Raw genomic sequence first — 9,407 nt, 5'->3', positions numbered from 1 at the left:
GAACTTAATCTTTCTATTCGTAAGCCTGAAAATGAATTCAAATAAACAGGATCAGACTTGTACACACAGCTGTTTAATATGAATATATTTGCAAAATGCTAAGACTAAGAAAAGAATAAACTTATTTTAAGCCAAACAAGTCAGATTTATTCTTCCAAGCAGATCAGGTCTAGACCATACATCGATGAAGGTTGCAAAATTTCATCTTCCTTTTGCACATCCAGATGCAGTCTGTTTTCTGGAAATCAATCAATCGGTCAATCAATCAATCGTAGAATCATAGAAAGGCTTAGACTGAAGGTGACTACCAACCCCAACCAGCTCAGGCTGCGCAGGGCCCTATCCAACCTGGCCTTACGTGCCTTCAGAGATGGAGCGCCACAGCTTCTCTGGGCAGCTGTGCCAGCACCTCACCACATTCTGAGTAAAGAATTTCTTCCTTGCATTTAACATAAATTTTCCCTCTTTAAGTTTAAAGCCATTCCTTCTTCTCCTGTCACTATCACACTGTATAAAAAGTTTGTCCCCCTCCTGCTGTGAGCTCCCTTTGAATACTGGAAGGCCTCAATGATGTCTCCTCAGAACCTCCTCTCCAAGATGAACAAGCCCAACTCCAATGTAAATCTGAGTTCAGATATTTTTCTTTCACTATTAAAAAATTCTATTTCTTCCAAATCACTATTAATAAATCTTAAGATATTTCAAAACATTTCTGTTTTCCATGAGGAAAATTAGACAAAAATGCCTATTTCATCATCACCAAAGCACTGAATAGATACAAAGAATATCTCAGCAGGCAATGCATGTTATATTTATATTCAGGTGACATTTTCCCACTTGTTACAAACATAGTCTACTACTTAAAATACCCTACAAATAACATTTCACTTTGACAGTTTCTCCATCTGAAAGGCAGATCATTATAAGAAGCAGTGAGGATTTTGTTAGAATTAGATCTGGGCACTTTATGGAAACACTCATGCAGAAGACGAGATGAACACCAAAGACATTCATTTCCTCTTGGAAACAGAATCAGAGCCAAGGTTAATCCAGTCCAAGTAATTGTGTGGTTAGCAAGCGACATAAATACATAGCAGGCACTAATTGTTTCCTTATGGGAGAAAATAAGCTGAAATGAATGCCCTTTCTAGCATGCTGTTTTTTCTATTATTCACCTTACCCCTGACTCCTGTCTTCCACATTAATAAAGCTAGAACTGTCTATTGAGAACTTTATCAAGTAGTATAGTCTTACAAAACTGGAATTTTCTTGTAACAATAATCTTATGAAAATCTAGGAATTGCTTTTAGATTTCTACATTTCTACACGTTTCCACAGAATGTTTAATTCTGGGAAGTCTTCTGAGGTTACAGGGTGCCAGACTATCATCACAGTGACCTTGGCCTGTGACCAAAGCCCAGCAGTGAAAGGTCAGCCCCAAGAAGGAGTGTGTGGCCTCTGCTATAGTAAAAATCATATCTTTCTGTGTGCCAGGGGGAGCTCAGGTTTCTGCAGAGGAGATTAAATTGTCTTTTGGGTTAAGCACATCCCAACTCAATGAACTGACTGCTTGCTAATTGTTACATTGTAAAATATGTCCTGTTACAGTGTCCTCCAGAATGACATTTGTCACCAGGGTTTCTTGGCTTGTCACAATGAACAAAAAAATCACTCAGCCCTCATGAGGAAATTTGAATTACACTGAGATCTCAGAATAGAAGTTAGGGAGAAGGACCTTTTCACTTACCCCCCCCCCCCAAAAAAAAAAAAAAAAAAAAAAGCAACACCAAAACTATGGAAACTATGGAAATGCCTTTTCACGTGCGCTCTCACCATTGCTTGAAGAATAATTCAGCAGAAAATTGTTTGCAAGACTGAATGGAACCCCTTACCGACTATTGAAAACAGATGATGTTCATCACACAGAGGCTGTTGCTGTAACTTGACAGGTGCTAAGTCCTGCTTCTGTTGTGGGAATACTATAAGATGTCGTTGCTGAAAGTGGATCTGGGTGATGGGTTTGTATTTTCACAATCACTAATGATATTGCAACAGAGCTATGATCTCTGCTAAATAGAAGTTAAATAAATGCAAGATGGTTCTTTTCTGTTCTATAGCAGAGAAGTTTTTAATGCTGCCATCTCATGAACAGTGTGGATTTTCTTTGGAATGTACAGATTTTAGTCTCAAACGGAAGATAACTACAGGTTCCACATGTATGGAATGATTGGGCAAGTGCTAGGAGCTGTCTCAGGTGGGAGTGATTTCCCATTTGGTGGCTGAAATGTGGCGGCTTTGTTTACTGTGGGACAGCTTCTTGGCTACATGATTAACTACATGAACACACTTGTCAACAGGAACTGGCGAAAAACTGGAAATGGGAAATGACAGAACTTTGAGAGGGTGGTAGATAATAAATAATCAAAAGTGGAATGTTTGGTACCTTCATTTTGGAATGTGTAGGAAAGCAGAATAGAAGATCACAGTACAGTTGTTCATTAGGTGAAGATTTGTGTATGTGGCACAGGTTCAGAAGGTCTTGATGCCCTGGGAACATGTCGTAACATCAGTCTGCATCTTGCCCAGTGAATATTGAATCAACCTCAATAAAAGTCCCTAAAGGACTCTTGGCATATCCAATAAAAGTAAGAACATTAATGGTATAAGAACACATGTAGGATGGGAGATCAAGGCCCTTTGTCATTTAGGCTTATGTTCTGTAATAAAAGTAGTATAGTGCTAAGAGAGAAAAGGAAAACTATGTTTCCAGAATCAGGTATGATTTATATACAGTGGTATATAGAAGAATGCTTGGCTTTCTGTAGCATAACTCTTTTGTGGAATGTATAACTAATGTTAGACAATGTGAGAGGATCCAGTGGTATGACAAATAACACTGTGGTCATTGTAGATATTAAAAAGAAGATATAGTGACCAGAATGGTCATGAAACAGAGAGCAAAGAATAGGGAAGTCCTAAACAATTCATCCTTGTGTTCTTTGTAGGTCAGAGTTGTTTCCTGCTCTTTTTCCTGTACTCAGGAGAAGGCGCAGTAGATGTTTGCAGTAGAAACAGATGTTAAGGTCAGTAAGATAACCCATTGGTAGGAGGCCCATGGTCTTCTCCCTGTGCACCTGATGCCATCCTGTACTCTCCACCATCCTGCCCTCTGCAGGGCTGCATTATTCAGGCTGTAGGGCTCTCTGTAAAACATCATTAGCACTTAACAATATTGTCTGTTAACCTACATAAAGCCCTTCTGCACCATCTCTGAGGAGGTGATTGGATTGAGACTTCGCTGCAGTTAACTTTGTTTGGCCTATGGCCTTTCACCAGACTAAGCCAGTGGGATATTTTGCAGCAGATATTCTCCTGTGCCTCCTGAAGTGAGAGAGGGTGTGCAGACTGAGTACATGGGCACAGCTTCAGAGCCCTCTGCTTCTCCAAGGAACATAGAAAATGGTTCCCAGCTTTTACAGTAAATCAGCTTATCTCAGGATAAAAACTCAGAGCTAAAAAATAAGGGATAACTAACATCCTAACATGATCTAGGTAAACAAAGAGACCCAATGATCAAAGTGGAGGTTATAAAGCCACAGCATATAAATCCAGAAAAGCCATTTATGTGAGTTCCAGCTGATGTGTTACCTATGGTTCCATGTAACATCGCTTGTAACCAAGAGATTGAACAAATGGCAATATGTCTTGACAGAAGGAACTGTTAGTGTGTAAAGAAATGTACCTGTTAGCAAGGACATGCTCTAATCCACCTGTTTCAGGTCTTCTAAGGTGGTTATTTTCCCCCTTTTTCTTTCTTTTTCTAGAAATGAACGTTGTATTTGAGCTGTGCTTTCTTCTTACTGAAGTTGTATTGTGCAAATGTTGAGTTTCTTTTCTACTGCTGGCCTCTGATGGTGAATTAATTTCAGTAAACATATTTTCCATTTCAAAGGAAAACCAATCTCCTTCTCATCCCTTCTACAGCATACAGCATTTTTCTATGAGCTCCTCCACTTTATGATAATTTATTATGGTATTATTTAGGTGATGGAAATATAAAATCATTTTGGCATGTAGCTGTATATTTTGCATTGTTTCTGTTTTTATTTTATCCAACCTTATGAAAAAAAAGTGCAGAAAGGTACAGATTTTCACAAAAAACTGCATCTTTTATGCATTATACATAATTTTGCATTTATAAAACAGGATTTTTCTTTCCCTTTCATGGAATGTTTTGCGTCCTTTGAAGGCTCAGTTAGTAGTAAATGTGTGTGAAATTATTTAGACTACATGCTTGGCCAAAGTAGTCTATTTTAATTAATGTCTACATTTTTTCCCCTAATACTGGATGCTTACTAATTTTATACTGATTCTTTTATATATGCATAAAGACATGCATGTGCTTTTATATATGTTTTTGATATGGATCAGTTCCATTATTATTTTCAGATTTTTTTCTTTTCTGAGTCACTGTGGGCAAGGATATTAAAAATTTGTTGTGATACAATTCAGATTTTCTAGAAAATTTAAACCAAAGCATTATGTAAAACTGTTCATAAGCGTGTATTATTTCTGTTGCAGAAATGAGAACAAAATAAATGACATCTGCATTGCAACAAGTATATATCAGTACTCAGTATTGCTGCTTTCCTACCTTGGCCAGGTTTGTCAGCACTCTCATAGCTTTATGATTGAAGAAACTTACTCCAAACCCTCAAGTAATACAGAGTGATATTCTGAAGTATTATTTCCTATTCTCCTCACTTCCACGATGAGATACATTTTCTCCCACTTTGCTGAGCTTTAGGGATCCAATAGGTTTCTGATGACTAAAGGGATCTCTGTCTCTTCACTGTCTCCTGAGAGGTAGGCTGCTGCTCTCCAAAGCAGAATAACAACTATGCAATCTCCCTACCCATGCTATATCTGTACCAAGCTCTCCTATTCCAGAGAATATTCCAGAAAATGTCTAGCTACTTGAACCCTCTTAGTTTTTTATTATTGAAATGTCTTTATGAGTTTGTACACAGAACATTGTCTACTATCTTTATCGTGGGCAAAGAATGCAGCAGGGTGAACAGCTGGATGTTTTTCCTGTTGTGCCAGGTGTAAATGGCATAACTGCAACAACATGACCATGAACCTCTGGGAAAACTGTCTGCTTCAGAGTCCAGGGTACAAGACTATTCCTGTCTACATTGCCATGTTGGGTACCACAAAACCCTGACATTGCTTGCTTCCCTCCCCGCAAAACGCTTACTGGCTATCTTTCCTTTAAAGTACATTTTCAGTCTGCCTCTTCCCAGGTATGCAATAGTGCATCCACAAATTCAGCCTCCTGCTTAAGCTGGGGAATTGGATTAGATGGACCCAGAAGTCCCCTCCAACTTCAAGCACTCTGTGACTCTGCGACGCGTATGTTTGTACAATTCACTTAATAATTTTTTCACTAACCCTGTCAGCCAAGTTATCAGACATCTCAGCACTTCAGATTTTTAAAGTAAAAATTGTATCTAACTTTTCCTTGCTGGACATCTACCCATAGCACACAGTAACTTCAGGCATGCTGAGGTCCTTTACTTTAGGTTGTTCACTCCTCTTCAAAAAATAAATGTTGGAAGAACATGGAATAGTGTAATGTCATAACCCCTCATCTTTGAAGAGAAAAGATGTAATTTTTTTGAGAGTGGTGCAATATATACTCTGCAATTATTTACTTATAATTCCTCAGCTAGCCAATTTTATTTCATTTGAGTTGCTGACACTGAGCTGACCATGTCAATGACTGTAATGTATGAGTTTTGCTCTACAGCATGATTTTATGCTTTACCATGTGTTTCATAATATGAAAAGAATAATTCCTTTTCTAACATCAGGAACTGGGAAAAAAATAACCCTATTTGACAAAGCTATATAATAGAATTTTATTTTGATGGACAAAACCAAGACTGGACCAAGTGTGCAGGCATGAGGAGGTTAGTAAATGGCCAGCAACATGTATTTCTGCAAAGGAAATGCTAAATCTGTGCAGAATTAATTTAAATACTCTTCTGATATCCTCTTGTCTTTATTACATGTTGTCTTACTCCTCTTCCCCTAACTCCAATAAGTGTATAAGTAGTAAACATGATTTTTCTTTTTAAAAGAGTCAGTCTAAGCAACAGAGGACACCTCTGTGCTGTTATCTACACAAAGGCAAAATGACCCACTGCACAGCTAACACATTTCCATTTCCCAAATGGGTTTGTTCTGAAAAGATAATTGAACTTTGTAAGAATAGGAATTCTAGAAGGCAATAAAGAAAATAATATATTGACCTCTAAACAGCATATACTTCAAGTAGCACATTCATTAAGGAATTCTTACCCTTGTAAGTGGCGCACTATCTTTTGGATTCCCATTGGGCATGATTCATCTGAAAACAAGCCAAGCTTATCCAATACAATGTAAGTTTTCACCTCTTTACAATGTTCAGATGTCTTTCATACCATGATACTGAGGCTGGGCATTTTAAAGGCATCCTTATCCATTTTAACACTGTGCTCTAGTTCTTTCTGCATACCTGTTCTGGGACTGTGTGGCTTGTCTGTGTGGAGAACTTAGTGCACAAGTTATGGTGATAACTTAGAAATCCATATCTGCTCTTTGCTGATTCATTATGTGGGCTATAGCTGCACATCAAGAGCAAGGAAACATTATCCTGTCTCTAAAGGAGCAACATACCTTATAAAACATCTTTATTAGAGTATCCTGAAGAAAACCTTGAAAAGGTCAGTGCTCACACTGTCCTATTGGCTGTTATCCTTAACGGGAACAGTGGTCCAAAACACCAAATTGGCTGAGGTCAGTTTGTTCATTACAACTAAGACCATAATTAAAGACAATAAAAAGTTTTCCTTGAGCTGTGGAACTGCAATAGTCTTTCACATAGAAGTTGGTATCATTTATCTGGTACACATTTTCTACCGCTCTCGTTAAATGATAAATACTCAAACAACAGAGCTGTCAGCGAAGGTATGAGATTTCCATAAGCAAACATTACGGAAATATTTCAATAAATCAATTTCTAGTTGTTCTATACTTATCACTCTGAGCAGGCCTGAAGTTCCTATGGTTCATCAGCAATTTATGATATCACTGCCTCAATTCAATAACTCCCCAGTTAGGGGAATCTGTTTCTCATTTTATGGTAGGGGATCACTTCTTAATCTTACTGTAGCCTTGTACATGTTACATACAAATTTGGCAGTAGTTCATGTAGAGACTTTGTGCTAAGTTACTATCACCCCATAAGTTTGTATTCTAGTTTATTCTGTAGTAATAAGGAAATTGTTATGTACTCAAGCCCTATCTAACTTGAGGAATATAAAGTCCTGTTTGTAAGGTTGTACACATTTCAAACTAGACTACAAGAGAATTTAGCATAGCCTTTCACAGAAATGACAATAAAAATACAGCAAAGCTAAGGAGAGAATCACTAATAGTTGTTTCCTTTCCAGAAGTATACCTTTGGGAAGACAGAGAATAGAGTTCTATTTGTTTTTTATTACTATTATTCTTTTTATTATTTGTGGCTCTAATGAGACAAGAAATGGATCTGTTGCCTGGAGCACTTACATTGCCTAAGGAAGGGGAAGCTGTACACAAAAATGTAATCAGTTGGCAGTAGAGCACAGGCAGAGTTGGCATGTTGTGAAGGACAGAACTGTTTTTCTTTTGTTGTCTCAAAGTTTGCTTCATGAGGCCTTTCTGATTATAAGACTCTGACTGGCGACTGTTAACTATCTAGGAGGGTGAATGGTGGGTGTTATTGTTCCACAGTACCTCTGCTTATGATTGCAAAGATAAGCAGAAGCAGGACAGGCAGTCTTTCTCAGTGGTGCAGCTTGAAGGAGCTGACCACTGCGAAAGGTGATAATGCTTGTGCCTGGCAACAGAGGCACCACTCCCTTCTGGCTTATCTGTTGGGCCAGGTATGTCACACTAAACTAAGGAGAAAAACAACCCCACAGAAATGGAGGATAAAAGGCCCTCACTAAACCGTGGACTTTGGAGACAAACTCCCAAAGACACCTTCCAAGGAGAATTCCCTGAGGGGAAAACCTCTTTGGAAGAACCCCTGGAGGCCGGTTTGCTGCGGAGCTTCCTGGCTGTCTCCCATCCCCCACAGTGATCAGAGGAGTTCCTGAGATCAACGGACCTACTGTGTACCTCACTGGACCCACAGTGGTGACTATCTCTTTTGCTCTCTGCAGAGACTCCTTTGCTTATATTTCCTACCTTTCCTATCGCCTACCTTCCCTTCCCCATCTCCCTAAAATGGCTAGGACTTTAATAAACTGGTTGGACCAACATTTGAACCGTTGCTTCTTAATCTCACGCCGGGTATACACATATCAAAGAACCTTGCCTCCCTCCTATAAATTGAAGCGAAACACACGTCTTGCGTTATTACTAATCCTTACCAACACCTGAGGCTTCAGAACAGATGTCACCATTTATACTCATCTGTAACTTGTCTACATCTAAATATTTTGATATTTCTGTGCTGGATTTCTGACCTTAAAAATGGTCTTTCAGTCTGGGAAACAGGTTTCAGAGCTGAAAGTTCACAATTTATGTAGGAATTCCCTGTGTTCCTGCTTGGGATAAGGCGTACACCATCAGAAGTATATGTGATATTGCTTACTAGTTGGATAGATATATTTGCAGATATAAATAAGTGTTCTTTTGACAATTTATTTGATTTCTTTAATTGTCACTGCAAAGTGATATGGAAGATGAGCTCGTGAGAAAATGAAATGTGGTTCTACTGAAGTGTCATTTAATTATTTTTCTAAAAAAAATATGCTAATGACTATGTTTGTTTTTTGATGACTTGCATGTCTGCCTGTGGGAGCTTCCACAAATCTGTCAGACGTGAATTTGTGCAGATGCATCTTGTAGTCAAAGAGACACCAAAGCACAGGACTCTATTCCTGTAGTAAAGCTCACTTCATCCCTAATGCATTAGGGCATTCCTGACTTTCTGTTCTTCTCTTCAGATCTTCCATTTGCAGGACATTTATCATGGATAAATTAACTATCAGAAAATAATACGTCATCTCTAGCTACACCTCCCATAGGAAGGGACAGTAAGTTCAGGCACTGTAGCTCTGAGTACCAGTTTCTTAGTAAATGCTTTCAGTCTTCCTTCTACATGTGAGGATGCTGCTCTTCAGCTCTGTGCCAGTGCTTTCTTCCGGTCTCCTTGCTGTACACATCAAGGCTTACCAGTACATCTGCTCCGTTCTGCTGTGCCCTAGTAATTTGTGTAATAAGCCATCATATGACTCAGGATGACACCAGCAGCTGTGGCTTATTCTCTCAAGCTGTTTTTAAATGATCCATTCAGTTTAAAACTTTTA

Source organism: Coturnix japonica, chromosome 1, assembly GCF_054131305.1.
Source record: "Coturnix japonica strain WE chromosome 1, WE-NBRP24, whole genome shotgun sequence".
Classification (NCBI taxonomy): domain Eukaryota; kingdom Metazoa; phylum Chordata; class Aves; order Galliformes; family Phasianidae; genus Coturnix; species Coturnix japonica.
Note: the sequence above shows the minus strand (reverse complement) of the source record.